This window comes from Lissotriton helveticus, chromosome 8 (assembly GCF_964261635.1).
Source record: "Lissotriton helveticus chromosome 8, aLisHel1.1, whole genome shotgun sequence".
Taxonomy (NCBI): Eukaryota; Metazoa; Chordata; class Amphibia; order Caudata; family Salamandridae; genus Lissotriton; species Lissotriton helveticus.
In genome coordinates this window covers 484,281,600-484,300,672 of record NC_136069.1, presented here as the reverse complement: position 1 = coordinate 484,300,672, position 19,073 = coordinate 484,281,600, and positions in this window count along the sequence as shown.

The following is a 19,073-nucleotide window of genomic DNA, read 5'->3' as shown; positions in this document are numbered from 1 at the left end:
TTGATTTTGAGTCGGTTGTTTCCCTATCTTCCTTTGGAACCGATTCCACTGGCCTTGTTTCCCCGGTTTGCCTCCGCTCCCATTTGCGGGCATTGCATTTCCTCCACTGGCTGCGTTTGAAGTTTGCCCTTTTGTTTTTGCTCCAATGGGTATTCGTGGCCTTAGAGTCTCCCGACGGTCCTGGCACAAACAGTTGACTTCTTGTGCCAGGGATAGCTTTGTAAACCCCAGATTCGGGTCTCTTGTCGGGTCAATTTCTGGATCGCTTTCAGCAGCCGAGCTGAGGTCAGAGTTCGAATCCGATGTCATTAAGGTTTTGCTCGTAGTGTGTTGAACATATTTATTGCCCCTGACCCTGGCTTTGACCGCATCGTACCGTCTAGCGAACGTAAACACTTGTCCATTCTGGTAATCAATCCGATCTCTTTCAAACTTGAAAGTTTTCCTTTTTTTAATAACCTCTTGCTCCTTATTTAATCTAGCCATCATCTCTGTTCTCATTTTCGTAATGTGTTCAGTAACTGGAACTTTGGTCAACTCATGCTCCAGGATATCAACCTCCCCCTGCAGTTTGATGCGGTCACTCTCCGCGTATTTCACCAGAGTATGCAATAATTCCCCCGATGACTCCAGGTTGGTTTCTGCCCACTCCAATAGCACAGCAGGATCGGGGTTATCATAACTAGGAGCTATGGTGCTCCGTAAACCCCTGGGGACACGTCCAACTGCTATGTAGCGAGAAAGGGACTGGTGCTCCCACCACTTGGACTGCTCGGATCGCATTAATCTTTCTAATTTCCTGAATAAGTCCCTTGTGGTGGTGCTGCCGGTCTCCTGGCTTGTTGGCAAAATGTTTGTAGATCCCCCAGTTATAGCTAGCTGGACATTTTACTCATACAAAACCAATGAAATTCCCCCGTTATAGTTAGTTGTACTCACTGACGATGTAAGGAATGATGTAATATGTGACATCATCAGCAGTGGATTGCGGGCGCGCGAGTTATAGTGAGTACAACTAACTATAACGGGGGAATTTCAATGGTTTTGTATGAGTAAAATGTCCAGCTAACTATAACTGGTGTGAAACCTATGGTTTTTTCAGTGAATTTTAAAGGTTTTTTAAATGCTAATTCCTAACTATAACGAGTGTGAAACCTATGGGGCCTTATTTACGAGCCCCGTGCGCCTCCGGAACGTCACTTTTTGTGACGTTCCGGTGGCGCAGAAGACTGAGTGATATTTATCAGGCAGGACTGAGCCACTTTTTGTGGCGTAATCCTGCCTGATAAATATCAGTCCCTTTAACGCAGTGTCCTCCGTAAAAGGGGCGTGCAATGGGTGTTGCTGGGGGCGTTCCCAGCAGCATCCATGGACTTGAGTAATTTATAGCATCCTCAAAGTAAGTCTTTCAAAAATTCCAAAGTATAGGACATGATAATCCAAATCCAAATGTTTCTCAAGAAAAGTCATAAACCGTGTCCGTGGGTCATATTTGCCCAAACGCCGATATTCCGAACGATTGAAAATGACTTTTCTTGAGAAACATTTGGATTTGGATTATCATGTCCTATACTTTGGAATTTTTGAAAGACTGACTTTGAGGATGCTATAAATTACTCAAGTCTGCCCGATTTGTGTGGGTAAAATTGAGACCTAGTCACTTTGAATAACAATGTACTTACGACTTGTCTAACATTTGGAAGAAATATCTAGTTATATGACAACAGGATACCGATATAACTTGAAGGAAATAAGAACGCCCTGAAGAAGTTCTGTTGTACAGAACGAAACGCGTCGGCTGGCTGTGGTACATAAACTTAAGGAAAATAAAAGCATTTGAATATACACCAAGATTCAGCGCTTCAATAAGGACTCTAAGTGATATGATTTGATTGGACGTGTTGTGTAAGTGGTGCTGTGCCAAAGTTTGGAATATTCTCCACTACTTCTCTACTACTCCACTACTCTCTACTACTCACCCCCTACTACTCACTATCTACTACTCTCTACTACTCACTCTCTACTACTCACGCTTTACTACTCTCTACTACTCACTTTACTACTCTCTACTACTCCCTCTCTACTACACTCTACTACTCACTCTCCACTACTCTCTACTATTCTCTCTCTGCTACTCACTCTCTACTACTCACTCTACTATATACTACTCTATACTACTCACTCTACTACTCTCTACTACTCACTCTCTGCTACTCTCTACTGCTCTCTACTACTCACTCTCTACTCTCTATTACTCACTCTCTACTCTCCACCTCCCTCTACTAGTCTCTACCTCTCTCTACACGCACACATATACATGCATATGCCTATATATATATATATATATATATATATATATATATATATTCACTGAAAAAACCATAGGTTATACACCATATATAGTTAGGAATTAGCATTTAAAAAACCTTATTTTACTCACACAAAACCATTGAAATTCCATATATAGTTAGTTGTACTAACTATATATCGCGCACCCGCAATCCACTGCTGATCATGTCACATATTACATCATTCATGACATGGTCAGTGACATCACTGATGACATCACTGATGACATCTCAAATGACATCACTGATGACATCACTGATGACATCTCAAATGACATCACTGATGACATCACTGATGACATCTCAAATGACATCATTGATGATATCACTGATGACATCACTGATGACATCATTGATGACATCTCAAATGACATCACCGATGACATCACTGATGACATCACTGATCACATCTCAAAAGACATCACTGATGAGATCACTGATGACATTATTCGTGTGATAATACGATGAATCTCTTCAGACTCTAATAAAAACTTAGATACACTCAGTGTAAACAGACACTCACAGACTGTCACTCATCCATGGAGTTACTCACACACCTAGTCAGTCATGCAAAGAATCAATCACACCTCAATTTCCTCAACTATACAGTTATACACACCTTACTTATTGAAACATATACTAACACATATTTACTCTCTCATACAATCCCTGATACAAGTTCACAATGATCCATACAGCCACTCACACATTCACTGGCTCTTATGCATAGTTATTTATATATGTCAACTCTCACATGTACTGTGTTGTACATATGTACTTACTTTGACATGTAGCACTGAGATATCCATTCACTCACCATTACACTCATGCACACAGTCAACCGCCCATACAGATGTTTCCACATGCACTTTTGAACCCATACACCTAGTGAATCAACTGCTCACACATCTATGCAGAGAGTCATACACCTCCCAGCCACCCATACACACTCTCAGTCTCCCATACAAATACTTGGGCAACCAATCAATAACCCATATAGTTAATCATATAGCTAATGATTAACACATGCAGCAGTTTACAGAACAACAGACATAATGATGCACAAATTAAGACAGTTTAGTCACTAACCCATGCACTCAGTGAGACACATTTAATCACTCACTCATACAGTCAGTCATGCACCTACTAAATCCTTCATCCAGACACTTATAAATCCACTCATTCTTCAATATGTAAGACATATTTTAACTTTACAGAAACATACAGTCACTGGATGTAGTCATCAGTGATGTCATCAGTGATGTCATTTGAGATGTCATCAGTGATGTCATCAGTGATGTCATTTGAGATGTCATCAGTGATGTCATCAGTGATGTCATCAGTGATGTCACTGACCATGTCATGAATGATGTAATATGTGACATGATCAGCAGTGGATTGCGGGTGCGCGATATATAGTTAGTACAACTAACTATATATGGAATTTCAATGGTTTTGTGTGAGTAAAATAAGGTTTTTTAAATGCTAATTCCTAACTATATATGGTGTATAACCTATGGTTTTTTCAGTGAATTTTCAAGGTTTTGTAAATGCTAATTCCTAACTATATATGGTCTATAACCTATGGTTTTTTCAGTGAATTTCATTGGTTTTTTAAAAGCTAATATCTATAGCTGTAAAATGTATTCTTCTTTAAATCCAAAAATATATTTTATATGTTTATTAATAATTTTTTTAAAATATTTTTTTTGTTTCGCTCCCGGTCCGCGAACCGGGAAGCTTCCCGTTAGCTCAATTTAATGCCGCGACCCGGTCCGCGAACCGGTAAAAAATCAACTTAGTGACGGTATCGCGTTGCCGCGTAATGCGTCTTATGACGTACTGCGTTAGCGCACCCGGAAGTGCCCCGGGGCGCGGACCGAGGCGCGAAGCTCAGCGACCCGGAAGCTAACCGGGGCGCGTCGCGAAAGTGCGACGTATCGCGTTGCCGCGTAATGCGTCTTGTGATGTACCGCGTTAGCGCACCCGGAAGTGTCCCGGGGCGCGGACCGAGGCGCGAAGCTCAGCGACCCGGAAGCTAACCGGGGCGCGTTCCGCAGCGCGTAACATGAGCGTGAGAGGTCATGTGACTTGTTAATAAAACTTTTCATTGGTTCATTTCACTTTTGGTTTCATAATGATGTACGGCTAGGTCAGGTGACCTAAAAATAACACTTTTCATTGGTTGAGAAGTATTGTTTTTCCCAAATGATGAAAACCCCTCCTTCTTTCCTCACTCTGACTTTCATCATTGTGAGAGGAAGACCTATTTTGCTTGTTGGAAAATGGCTTCATTGGTTGCTTCAGCTGGTGCACCCCCACCACCACCTCCACCTCCTCATGGGAAGAGAGGACCACCTCCCCAGGTCATTACCAACACTGAGGAGGAAGATGAAGAAATGGATGAGGAGGGAGAAGAACCACAGTTCTTAGAAGAGTTGCTCCGGGTTTCCAGAAAGAAAGCCAGTTTCATCTGGCAGTTTTATTCGATCCCTCCTGGCCAAAAAAAAGTCAATGCGAGGTATGTCACCTGCCGCATATGCAAAGAACAATTGTCCAGAGGGACGGACAAAAAATATAGCTATGGAAATCACACAATGCACAGGCACATGACAAGGAAGCATCCACTAAATTACAGCCGGGCGGAAATAAGGGATATGCAGGACAATCCAAGACCAACTCCTGTGGCCAGACCAACAATACCGATTTCTCTAACACCAGAAGAGGCACGGGAAACTGTGCCAAATATTCAAGAAAATTTTGGGCACATGATTCACTTATGTATGCACTGTCGTGCATTATTAGCTTGTGGCAACATGAGCATCAATGCACTCAACCTGGCGTATGAACACCATGATTGCCCTAACCGCCCCCAGTAATTTTTTTTTGCTCCTGTTGAGCCCTTTTCAACGCCTGTTTTTTGTTGTTTCCCCCCCCAAAAAAAACCAAAAAATATATAAAATCGTTCAAAAAATACAAAAAAAACAAAAAATGTTCAAAAAATAAAAAAAAATATAAAACAACAAAAATATAAAAAAAAAGTTCTTTTCAGAACTACCTTCCCTTTCAAAAAAAATTGCTAGAATGTTTAGCACTCTGGCAAGCTCTATTTCTTTTGGTTCGCTCCCGGGTTAGCTTCCCGGTACGCGGACCGGGAGCTAACCAAAAAAAATTAAAAAAAAAAAAAGTGTAAGTATAAGGAAAGTAAACAGAGAGTGATGTTAAAAGAAAGACAGCTATAGGGAGTAAAGAAGAGATACTGTTTAATAGATCTATTTACCGAAGAAAAGACAGAAGAGGGTATAATTGTGAAAAACAAAATAGATAACGAAGTGAAAGAAAAAAAAAGAGAGTATAACATTAACAAAGAAGAGTTTCTTGGAGAATGTGAGTGAATGTTCAAAATAAGATTAAAACATGAGTAATAACAGAGAGAAAAAATAGAAAACAGAAAACAAAAAATAACAGAAAAAGATTAATTGAAACAGCAAAGAAATGTAAGTAACATAGAGCCATATCATCAACATAGGCAATAAAAGTTTTGCAGCTTTTATTGGCAGAAATGTGTCGCTAAAGCTGCTTTTGTGGCAGAAAACTGCCACTAAAACCACTTTTGCACCAGTTTTCTGCCAATAAAAAGAGCAATAATTGTATTGGCTGTGTTCATAATATTCCCCTTAGTGTGCTTCAACTACACAGAGAAAGCATTATGAACAAGTAGTGATAGAGTGATCAGTCAAAGACACTAAGAGTAATAGAGACGGAGTGAGTGAACAAGAGTGAGGAACTATGAGAAGAGAGGGACTGAGAAAAAGAGTGGAAGGAGTTGAGTAAGTAGGTAATAGAGAAAGGAATGAGGGAAGTAGCAAAGGCAGGAAACTGAGGGTTAAAGAAATGAAGCAGTGGAACTAATAGTAGTTAAATGTGATAGAAATGTAACGAAAAGAGTACAAAATATTTACCTTATAATTGTCGTTAAATTACTCACTTTTTGTTTTTATACTTTCAATGTGTGAAAGAGAGAACAAACATTTGAAAAATATTAAAACATGTATTTAAAAATTAGAAAAGACAAGGGAAAAGATTGAAGGACAAACAGTTTTTCAACAACTTTGACACTTACAGAAGCTTCTGCTTCTCCAGGCCCCCTACACAGTCCTAAAGATATACATTTTAAACTAACAGTATCTTGATGCAGATGAAGTGAGGCCTATCTTAAAACATGGTGCATCTTTTGCATTGCTGTTGTTTCAGAAAAGTGTCGCAAGACACTAAAATTTTAAATAATTGCTTCAGGATGCCAATAAGATGTCTACTATCCAGAGGTTTGTTTGAGGTGAGGCCTACTCAGGGTTGCAGATGAGATTTACACTTGTTGAAGAGTACAGAGGAGATAATACATGTGAAGGTCTACCAATGAAGTGAGTCATGTCCACTGCACTCTTCAACAAAGTCCAAACCTCCTATGTTTCCCTGGACAGACCTAAACTTGATCTGCACAATGTGATTCGTAATGATAGGAAACACAGGTGATGTAATTGAAATACGTGCAATTTATTTTGCTCATTTCACAATCACATCACTTGTGTTTCCTTTGCTTAGGTATCTCATTGTGCAGATGTAGTCTAGCATATGAAAGAATACGCAGAAGTGCAGCACTGCATGCAACAACTTTGACACTTACAGAAGCCTCACCTTCTCCATGCCTCCTACACAGTTCTACATATACATCATAAATGCAAACAGTACAGAATTAATTATACATGTTAAATGGTTTATTTTTGCTGTTCTCAGAATGTATCAAAATTCACTAAAAACAGTGACTTGAAGGTATTCATCATATAACAGCGGGGAAAAAAAAACACAATCAAAATGATTGTGTTTAAAAAACCCATACAACATAAGAAATCAAAATTCAGAACTCCTTAAAGTTAACTTACTTTCCATGACGTCCAAGGATGTCCTATGAACAGCTTACACTCTTTTGTGCTGTTATTACTTTCAGCCCGCCACTTTCTGAAAGAAAATCTCCATCGTTTTTAAAAACACGTTACATGCAATAAATGACTTCTTGCTCTCTACCACAAGTTTCCACAAGGCCAAATCTGGTCAGAGCCATTTATAACTCTTGGATTTCTTGTAAGCCAATCCCGTCATTTGGCATTTCCGCAACTTTCAGAATTAAAATGTTGAAGATCATTTTCACAATCCTGGAATAGTAATATCTTCCCCTTCTTGCTCAGTCATGTTCTACATTTCCTATGACACTGATACTGCTTACTATGAAGCAGACTTACACTACCTCTATGACTACTACAATTATTTAATTCTCTACATCACTTTTAATCACAAAGCAATGTAAAACAGTAGACAGCATTGCAGACTTACATTCCCTCTACTCCATGTTTTGATTGGCTGCTTCAATTAGCTTATAAAAAGAAACAGTTTTTCTGAACTCATTCAAAGTGCACGTATTTCTCCATGACGTCCAGTCCTATGGTTAGAAGTTATGTCTCTGAACTACACTTATCCTCAAGGCCAAATTGTGTAGGAGCCATTAGAACTTCTTGAAATTCCACAGAGCACATCCCGAGATTATTTCCCTAAAATTTTGGTTTTAAAAACACCAGGTAAGAGTTTTTAAGGTCATACGGCAATTTTTTTTTTGAAAATTAAAACAGAATCATTGCAGAATGACCAGCCATTTCTAGACTTTAAATAAGCTGTGTAATGTCCTGATGTTATTGAAGGGCCGTCATGATATATAATTGCTGCAGTTACAAAAGTCCTTCCTGATATTGACAACTGCGAAGCTACAAAATTTTTAATTAAAGTTGTCAATTTTGTTCCATCAGGCCTACATCGTTGGAACATTAAAATGACATACTGGCCATATGTTCGTATAAATAATGTGGACATCATTTCAGATTTACATTGGCTACACTCCATGTTGTGATCAGCTGCTTTTACTAGCTTATTAAAGGAGACTGATTTACTGTCTGGCAAAGTTAAATATATAAATCTTTCTGAGTCTACACTAGTAGTACTTGATACCATACAGTTCTCGCAGTCATGCTGCCATTGATAAGAAAGCCCAAACAGCTGATCTACATCTACACCTTCAGCATGTAATACATCAAGCATATACATTAAAAACTCCTGACAATCTTGCTGAATATTTTGAGAGAATTGTGTTTGGCCTGAACGGTACAGAGCAGGAATATCGCCGCAAAAATATCGCCTAACATAAATATCGCCGCAAAAATATCTACAGGAAGAAATATCGATGACAAAAATATCGTCTGACCAAAATATCGACAGACAGGTAAGTAATATCGTTAACATTAATATAGTTGTAATAAATATCGTTTACAAAAACATAGTTTACAATAATATCGTTTTTTAAATAATTATAAGTAATGTAGTGTTTTTAATGATTATTTTTAGTCAAAGTACTATTTTTAGTAGTATATTATTATTTAATAATGTATTTTCAGTTGAATTTAGTATTAATAGTTCCGTAGCGGGTTGTGGGTTTATAGGGGAGTAGGGTGGGAAGTAATTTAAATATAATGAAATAATACATTAATTAATGTTTTAAATGAATATAAATAGTGTAATAAATAATAGTTAATTAATTTCAATTAGTTAATTGAATAATAATTATGTAATTAATTATGTTAATTTTTTAATTATTTTTAGGTGTGTGTACAGGATTTTTTTAGTGAAAATGTTTTTGGGTAAAGGGGTATTTTTAGGGTTCAGGGTCAGTTTTCAGTTTTTGGGTAAAGGGGTATTTTTAGGGTTCAGGGTCAGTTTTCAGTTTTTGGGTAAAGGGTTATTTTTAGGGTTCAGGGTCAGTTTTTAGTTTTTGGGTAAAGGGGTATTTTTAGGGTTCAGGGTCAGTTTTCAGTTTTTGGGTAAAGGGGTATATTTAGGGTTCAGGGTCAGTTTTCAGTTTTTGGGTAAAGGGGTATTTTTAGGGTTCAGGGTCAGTTTTCAGTTTTTGGGTAAAGGGGTATTTTTAGGGTTCAGGGTCAGTTTTTAGTTTTTGGGTAAAGGGGTATTTTTAGGGTTCAGGGTCAGTTTTCAGTTTTTGGGTAAAGGGGTATTTTTAGGGTTCAGGGTCAGTTTTCAGTTTTTGGGTAAAGGGGTATTTTTAGGGTTCAGGGTCAGTTTTTAGTTTTTGGGTAAAGGGGTATTTTTTGGGTTCAGGGTCAGTTTTCAGTTTTTGGGTAAAGGGGTTTTTAAATATAATGAAATAATAGATTAATTAATGTTTTAAATAAATATAAATAGTGTAATAATAATAGTTAATTAATTTTAATTAGTTAATTGAATAATAATTATGTCATTAATTATGTTAATTTTTTAATTAATTTTAGGTGTGTGTACAGGATTTTTTTAGTGAAAATGTTTTTGGGTAAAGGGGTATTTTTAGGGTTCAGGGTCAGTTTTGGGTTTTTGGGTAAAGGGGTATTTTAATTATATATATGTATTATTGTTGTTATATAAAGTAATGTGTAAAATTAATTTATATGTCCACATTTATTAATTTTATAATTAAAAAGTGTAGTAAATTTGTTTGAAATAGTTAAAAAATAAAAGTAATTTAATGTATTTTGTTAATAGTACTTATATTTATTTATTATTTAATGTAATTTTAATTATTTTAAAAAGTCGATATTTTTTACATCTATATTAATTACAACGATATTTTGGAGTCGATATTTATGTACTTACCTGTTTAAGTATAGGGTGTCGATATTTTTGTAAACGATATTTTTGCAACGATATTTATGTCAGCTATATTTTTGTTATCGATATTTTAACACCCTACCGCCTGAACATCTGTCTAACAGATTTCGAATTTCAGACACACTTTCTATGTTTCTTCTATCAGTGCTACATTTCTCTAACACAGAATTTAACAAACTGCAAAATCTTTGATCAGAATTGACCACAATCTCTTCTTTTACATTTTCTAGAGAAAACAAAACATTAACCACTACATTAGCATAGCAGTTGACACCAGAACTGTTTTCAAATTGAAAACCAACAACATCTTCAACAGAATCCTTTTTGTTTCTGCTTGTAATTTTAGGTTCATCGACTTTTCGTCTTTTTGCTACAACCTCCCCAGTATTGGTCACATTTCTTCGTTTCCGGCCTACCACACGTTTCTCAAACAAAGGATACTGAGGCAAATGTGGCGCATACTCTCTTCTTAACCTATTGTATTCCTTAACACAATCTAGATCAGCACAAATGTTTGTGACATCACACTCAATCAAGTACAATCCCGATAAAGTTCTAACTCGTGACAATGCCACATATGCCATACCCTCCTTGAACACAGAACTGCCAATATTCACCAATGCACTGTCTACACTTAAACCTTGCGATTTATGGATTGTCACCGCATATGCCAAGCAAACAGGAAACTGCTTACGGCGAACATATAAGTCTTTTACAAGCAAAAATCTAGCAGAACAACGAGCAATTAGCTGTACTTCCTCAATGCCATCAAATTTAATTTTTAAAAATTCAATTCCATCTCTATTTCTGTATTTCACAAAATCAACAACATTACCCATTGATCCATTTACCAGACCTCTTTCAACATGTAAATTCCTTCTTAAAATTATACGGCAGTTCAAGCACACATTCAGAGTCTTTTCAAAACCTGCAGTTTTAGATATACTCTTCTCTAATGAATCCAATTTTGTTTTCAGATTCTCAGACAAAATAATTGTTGATCCCATATGCTCTACTCTGTCAATAGCTTCCAGTTTCACAATCTCTTGCTTTTCTAAATGCAACATTTTGTTGTTAAATTTGGCACATTCTGCAAGAGTTGGCATCAAACATATTCCAGATTTCTTCTCAGTAATTTTCAGAAAAATATTCTCAGGCACAACATCTTGTTCTGGATATAAATTTGATAGTAATCGTGCATGTAAAGCTTCTTTCCCATGCTCGGTCACTTTTCCAATTCTAACATCTTGTAGAATAGTCTTGTAAACTTCATCCTTCGCCTGACGCATATTTTCATGCAGTTCAGCATAATTGAAGTTTAACCATATATTGACGTTGCCAATGCTGCCTAGGCACTTCCTGGTATCTTCATGCGTGAGCATTTTGAACACAGGTTGCCCTTTCACTGGTGTCAGCTGCAGAAGATCTCCAAAAACAATGATGTGTTTGCCACCAAATAACACATCATACTCTGTTTTGAGAACTTCTTGCATTCTCAAATGCACAAAGGCAAGCATGACATTGGAAACCATGCTTACTTCGTCAATGATAAGAAGTTTCATTTTTCTCAAGATTCTTGAAACTTCAAAACAAGCATCTCCAGATAGCTTGTGATATTGTAATTTGTTGTCATGCTCCACTGGCAGCATCAGTAAACGATGTAAAGTAATCCCTTTAATATTATGTGCTGCCAGTCCAGTTGGAGCAGTGACAACACAAGACAGCGATGACTCTGTCCTTTCCTGCAAATAGCATGAAATTGCTTTAATGAGGAAACTTTTTCCAGTTCCCGCTTCTCCACTCACGTACAGTCGGACAGGCTTCAACGACGTACATGAGCACTCTTTCTTATCATGACTTAATCCATGATCAATTTGCATGGTAACTTCGTCATATATTTTCCTCTGCTCAACGTTGAGTTGTCTTTCCAACTCTTCTAAGTTAACCGCATCCTCCTGAGCATGTGCCATGGCTCTTTCCACTTCATTCATAGCAGTGGCAGCTTCATTTTCGATAACAGGTCCTCCTAGTGGATCCTGACTCAATGAAGCAGAACTCTGACTGTCCTGAGAACTGTCTCTGGCAATCTCGGCTGCAATCGTTGCTTCCTGCTCAATTTCCGCATTCAACATTTCTACATATTTGGGAAAAGCAGGACATTCTATGGTCTCCTTGGCGGCATTGAAAGAGTCTTCGTAACAGAGAAAATCTCCAAGCAGTTCCTCTTCTGCACGCCAAGGCTTGAAAAGTTGCAAAAGTGCTAAATAGAAAAACTCCTTTTTTTCAGGAGATTCGCCACTCAATTTTCGATGGTTTACCAAGTGGCATTTTCTTTGCTTGACCAGACATCCCTCACTTCCTATTACAGCATACACTCCTTTCTCAGTATCTTCTTTGATGTTCCTCTTGAATATGTAATTTTGAAGAACCTCATACAGACAAACATTCTCAAGGTGAATGCTTCGATTTGGATAATATGTATCCAACATGTTGGTCTTCAAAATGTCGGTACTGTTTGGCTCCTTTTCCGCCAAATACTCAATTTCCCGGACAGGTTTGAGAACTCGATTACGCGTTGCAGCAAGACCAAGACTCGCCCAAACGATACTCCTGGACTTGGCATAGAGACTTGCTGAAGACAACCGGTCAGAACATTCGTACGCTCCGATTTCTCGATGCGACAACATCTTCAGACTGAAACTGTACAACTTCTTGCTGAGGCTCTTTTCATGGGAAATGTCCTCCCACATATCCTTCAATTCTGTCTTCTCTTTTTTGGTGATGTAAGACGTCACATACCGAGCCACAGCCATACAATTATCAGCCACAAACTGTATATCCATGTTAGCATTCCACATGGACAAAATCACCGGGTTGTAGTCATTGATGTACTTGGACTCTTCGTTCCTCTTCAAATTGTATGTGTTTTTAGGTGATTTCTTCATGACATTGTGTCGCAGCGAAGACATCAAACTGTTTACTCTTCCTTTAGAAATCACCGGTCGTGGAAAGCCGAAACGACATTTGGTGTAGAACTTGTCCTTGTTTCGGAATTTACGACGGCAGTAGTTTCCACATCGATGGCTTTGGAAACGCAGAACTTTTTCTCTTACGCTTTTCTTCTCCTTTGCGTTTGGAACAGCACACGTAGAATACTGTTGGATGAAACTCATCACTGAGTCTTCTGGATCCGTTCCAAATTTAGGTGCATCCTTGATCCACAGCAACATATGTATATGAGGAGCACCTCTTGCTTGGTACTCCTTTCTCCAGAAGAAATCCAACACCTCTCCAAGAGGTGGATTCTTCTTATTCATGATGAAAGACATCATAGCTTCAAATCTATGATTGAAGTACCTACATACATTGACTGGATCCAAAGAGCACAGTTCTCCGGGTGTCTTGAATTCGATGTTATCTACGTTAGCATTTGCCTCTCGTAGAAATTCAAGTAAGTCTTCCCAGCCATACTCGGCACAGCTCAGAGTGAGGAACCATGTGGGAGTACCTAAGTTCCTCAGCATACATTTTAAATCACCATGACGACGGTACCAGTACTCATTAGTACCACGCTGACACGCCATGAGATTAATCAGGTGAGAATCCAAAATACTGTCTTGGACATTGACTTTATCCATAAAGTCACTTGCCGAGATGTTTTGCATGTGTATACCACTTTTCAAGATGTGGTTCACTGCATATGACAGTCCAGACAGATCGCTTTCAAACAGGAGATGAAACAAATAAGGAATGCATTGTCGAAACCTAGCATCTCCTGCATACAATCGCAAAGTCCGGTATTCAGAAGCAGGAATTTGATGAGGTCGCTCATCATATCTTCCTCCCTGACCTGTTGGAAAAAGCTGTGGGAAACACCGAGCTTCCAAACTTTCCTCCCAAACACTAATGGGACTCCCTTTGTCTTGTTTCATTTGAAACAACTCAATAGCATTCCCCATGACTTCCTTGGAATGCAAAGGATGAACACTATAATGTTCATATATTTCTTCACTAGTAGAGGGTTCTACTTTCTCAATTTGACCAGCACACAAATCGCTATCCTCTTCCTCACTTACTTCCTCTTCTGCAACATATACATTCTTATAGTATTTATTATTTTTTTTCAAATACAATGTTGCCTTTTTAACTTTCCTAACATCTACTAAATCTTGCCATATTTTCTTATTCTTTGTCGGAACCCCATTAACTAAGATAACCAGAGGTTCCTCTTCCACTTTTTCTACTCCAATTGTGTTAATGTTTTTCTTCAAATCTAGAGGCAAATAAACAACTCTTCCCTTTAATCCTCTCTGTAAATCTGATGGAGGCAATTTCCCTGTCTTTGGCTCCATTCTTACAATAGCCTGAAAGGGATGGATACTTTGAATCAAAATAGATTCATAAGTATTTAAATCCTTCAATTCAGAAGGAATCTCAACCAATTCCAGATTATTATGAACTGCTCTAGCAGGCATCTGGTTTTGATTTAATTTGCAACAACAATAAGTACACACACGTTGATCCAATCCCAAATCAAAACAATTTTCTACCATCAAGTATGTTGCGAAATCCTTCCATTCACTATTATTTTCCCTTTCACTTTTTGCATATAAATCCACTAACTTAGTCTGATTCTTATAATAAGTGCGTCGACAACACACACAAGTGAAATTTGGCCTCTCACTTGATTTCACCTCAAACGTGGCAATTTCCCTCTGGAAATTATCTGTACTGGAAACCTGTACACTATTTTCCACATTACCCTCTTCTTCTTGGTCAATTTCAACATTCTCCTCTTTACTTCCAAAGTAACAAAACTCAATTTCTTCACAAATATTCTTCACATCTACTTCAGAACCATGCAAAAGAGCAGCGCATAATTGTTTAAGCATAATTGCTGGACTCTTAGCATAATACAACATTCTAACTAATTTCCTCACTTTATTATGATGCACTGCTAGCATCCTGAAATGATGAAAAACACTCTGGCATACTCTCCTGGAAAGACAAGCCAGTGAATGACCATGCAAACCTGTCACTTCTCTCACTCTGCAAGGATCTAATTCTTGCAACAACCTTATTTTCTGCTTCAAACTTTTCTTATTAAATGACCGTACAAAATCACAAAGCAAATTGATGGAATCCTGTCGCACACTACAAATACTACTACACTTCCAGGTGTAGACAGGACCCTTAGCACGTCTTCCTAAAACCTCATTACCTAACACCTCTTCTGTCTCTGTTGTCACAAGTTTTTCTTTTTCAACTGGACAACCATCTTTCACTTCATAAGCACGACCACTGGTGTCAACTGCATGCACCAAATCATTATCCTGGAAATAACTCTCCTCATTAAAAAATGCCTCACAGCTTGAACTATGCATCCATTCTCCAGAAAAAACTTCACAAAAATTACTACGATTAACTATTCTCTTCCATCTACTATTTCTTTTGAAATCATAAATTGCCTTGTTTAGCTTCCTAATTCTATTGATTATCAAAATAAATAACTTACGTTTAATTTCAAATGCCTGATCAATAACTTTCTCAACTTTTTTTTTTCTCTTATAAAAAACCAGTTTCTGTTGACCTTTCTTAATATTTTTTAACAAATTGCCAATTATCCTGTTGCGGAACATTCGTTTACGAATCTCCCTAAACTGTTGTTTCCTTCTACTATCATGCACAGAGTTATCTCTTGCTCTAGCAGTAACATTTTTGATTGGCCTTTCCTTTCCATTTGAATTCCTTCTCGTTTTATGGACTGAAACATTTTCTGTAGTAATATTTTTTTTACTACACATATTTCTTATGAAATATTTTGTGCTCTTACCCGGTGCTTTCTTCGTGACTTGACAAATCTTTTTGTTAGAGGACTGCTGCTTATTTTCTTTCACCTGCTGTCTTTGACGTTTTGCAGCCTTTCTCTGTCTTTCTATTGTTGGCATGGTGAAATCTTGAAATGATCTGCAGTTGAATCTGTGGTAAAATATAATAAAAAATGTTATTAACCATTATTACCAAACAGTAAATCAATAACAGTGATCAAAAACTTAACACACTACTTGACATTTTAATTAGAAGATTTTTTAGTCGTTGGCAAATTTACAATACAGAAATAGCAGAAAAGAAATGACATTTATATTACCTGTGCTATTTTATATGTGAATCTGATCTAATTTTATGAGCATATTTTAATATTTTATTGAAGACACTACACATAACCTGTTTTTGAAGGTGTCTTTATTTTTAAATTAAACGGTTTACATTTTTACTTTTTATTAATTATAAATTTTAAAAATAAATGTTTATATTTCCATAGGCTCAAGCAGGTCAGCTTCCCACCCTATGTCATATAATTCGGACAAATCTGCATCCTCATGACGCTCTTCTTCATCCTCAGGATTTAAATCATCCAAAGGATCAACATCCACTGATGTTTCAATTACAAGTTCAATGATGAGGTCAAAATCAACTGATTGCAGATTGTCGCTCATGTTGATGTTGTCTTTATCTTTAAAGAAAGATAACAACAATGAGATGTTGCAGAGTAAGAGACAAATCTCATAGATTATAATAGTAAAATTGTTTAACAAGAGTAATATTTTGCAGCTATTATTTAGCCATGTCCAGCAATGCTGAGCAGGTGAAGACTATGTCTAAATTTTCAGTGAACAGGACTCATCTCTTCTTAACCTTGGATAAGCCTCACCGACTCTGTGTGTCCTGCACATACTTAAATGTAAAGGGGCAGATTTATGTTAAATGGCACATCCCCAGGCATGCACCAGTTAACGTGCACCACTACTCTGCCACCCATGTTGTGCCGTATTTACAATTAGATAGGAGAAAGCTTCGTCAAAACCCTGCGCCTGCTTTAAGCAGGCATAGGTCTTGACGCAACATTGTGGAGATGGGGCACCCCTGAGCCTTGCTTGAGCTGCATCGCGCTTGCGATACAACTCCAGCAATCACTACCTTTACAGCACAGATACGTCACGCATCTGTGCCATTTTTGCCCCATGATGCCCCGCATTGTAAATGCAGCACACCATGGGTGGCGGAACAGCGGCGCAGGATGACTGACACATCCCTGGTGATGCACCAGTCATCATAAATCTATCCCTAAGCTTCTTATCTTGTTGGAGATGAACCGCCATATGTATCATCAAAGTTTTTTCCATTTCCTAAATAGCGAACTTTAAGGAATAAATAGCGATTCATTACCATTCCTAGTTTGCGATGACCTATTTGCTAATTACAAATTACCCATTCATTTCCATGCAGCAGGAGGCCCATAGGAATGAAGCTGCAATTTGCAATTAGCAATTTGCTCATCGCAAATTAGGAATTTTTCCAAGGGTGCAGGGGTGTCTCAAGAACACCCTGCTGCACCCCCTGAAAAAGAAATTTGGGGGCATATGGCGCCCATACATGCCCTAAGGGCATGTATGGGCGTCATATGGGACCTTTTGTTTTTTGGAAAAAAAGCTTTTTGAAAAGAATTCACAAATTACCACCAACTAGAAGTTGGTGGTAGTTTCCAAATCCTTAATGTCATTTTTTTACATATTTTTTGTTTGATACATTGCATTTAAGTAATCACAAAATTTGCAAATCCTTCAGTGCAATTGCAAAATAAGGAATAGCAAATTTTGCTACTCCTTATTTTGCATCAAACTTGTTTGATACATACCATTTGTCTAATTAACATTCGCAAAGGCCGAAATTCGTAGAATTTTGATCTTTGCGAATGCTAATTAGCTTGATACATATGGCCCCAAGTGAGGCCTGTCTTGCGACATGGTGCATCTTTTGCATCACTGCTGCATCGGTTTCATGTGGTACGTTTTTTTTACACCATGACATATCTGCCTAAATGCATCAATTTGTAATTTTGTCGCCTCATAGCAAATCTTTTGCACCGCTGCTGCATCATAAAAGTGACGCACAGTGGCACAAAAGAAGCATACACCTATCATAAATCTGTCCCTAGCATTTTAAATGATTAATCCAGGATGACGATAAAGTGTGTCCTATCCAGAGGTTTGTTTAAGGTGAGGCCTACTCAGGATTGCAGATTAAAGTTACGCTTGATGAAGAATACAGAGGAGATAATACATGTAAAGGCCTACCAATGAAGTAAGTAATGTGCACTTTATTGCGCCAGTCATCATAAATGTATCCCTAAGCTTCTTATCTTGTTACAGATGAACCACCATATGTACCATCAAACTATTTTGCATTTCCTAAATAGCAAATTTTAAGGAATAAATAGCAATTCTTTACCATTCCTAATTTGCAATGAGCAAATTGCTAATTGCAAATTAGCACCGCCGCTGCATCATAAAAGTGACGCACAGTGGCACAAAAGAGGCATACACCTATCATAAATCTGTCCCTAGCATTTTAAATGATTAATCCAGGATGACAATAAGGTGTGGCCTATCCAAAGGTTTGTTTAAGGTGAGCCCTACTCAGGATTGCAGATTAAAGTTACGCTTGATGAAGAATACAGAAGAGATAATACATGTAAAGGCCTACCAATGAAGTAAGTGATTTGCACTTTATTTCGCCAGTCATCATAAATGTATCCCTAAGCTTCTTATCTTGTTACAGATGAACCACCATATGTACCATCAAACTATTTTGCATTTCCTAAATAGCGAATTTTAATGAATAAATAGCAATTCTTTACCATTCCTAATTTGCAATGAGCAATTTGCTAATTGCAAATTACCCATTCATTTCCATGGGCTAGGAGGCTCATAGGAATGAAGGTGCAATTTGCGATTAGCAATTAGCTCATCACAAAATAGGAATTTTTTCAAGGGTGCAGGGGTATCTCAAGAACACCCTGCTGCACCCCTGAAAAAGAAATTTGGGGGCATATGGCGCACATACATGCCCTAAGGGCATGTATGGGCGTCATATGGCACCTTTTGTTTTTTGGAAAAAAATGCTTTT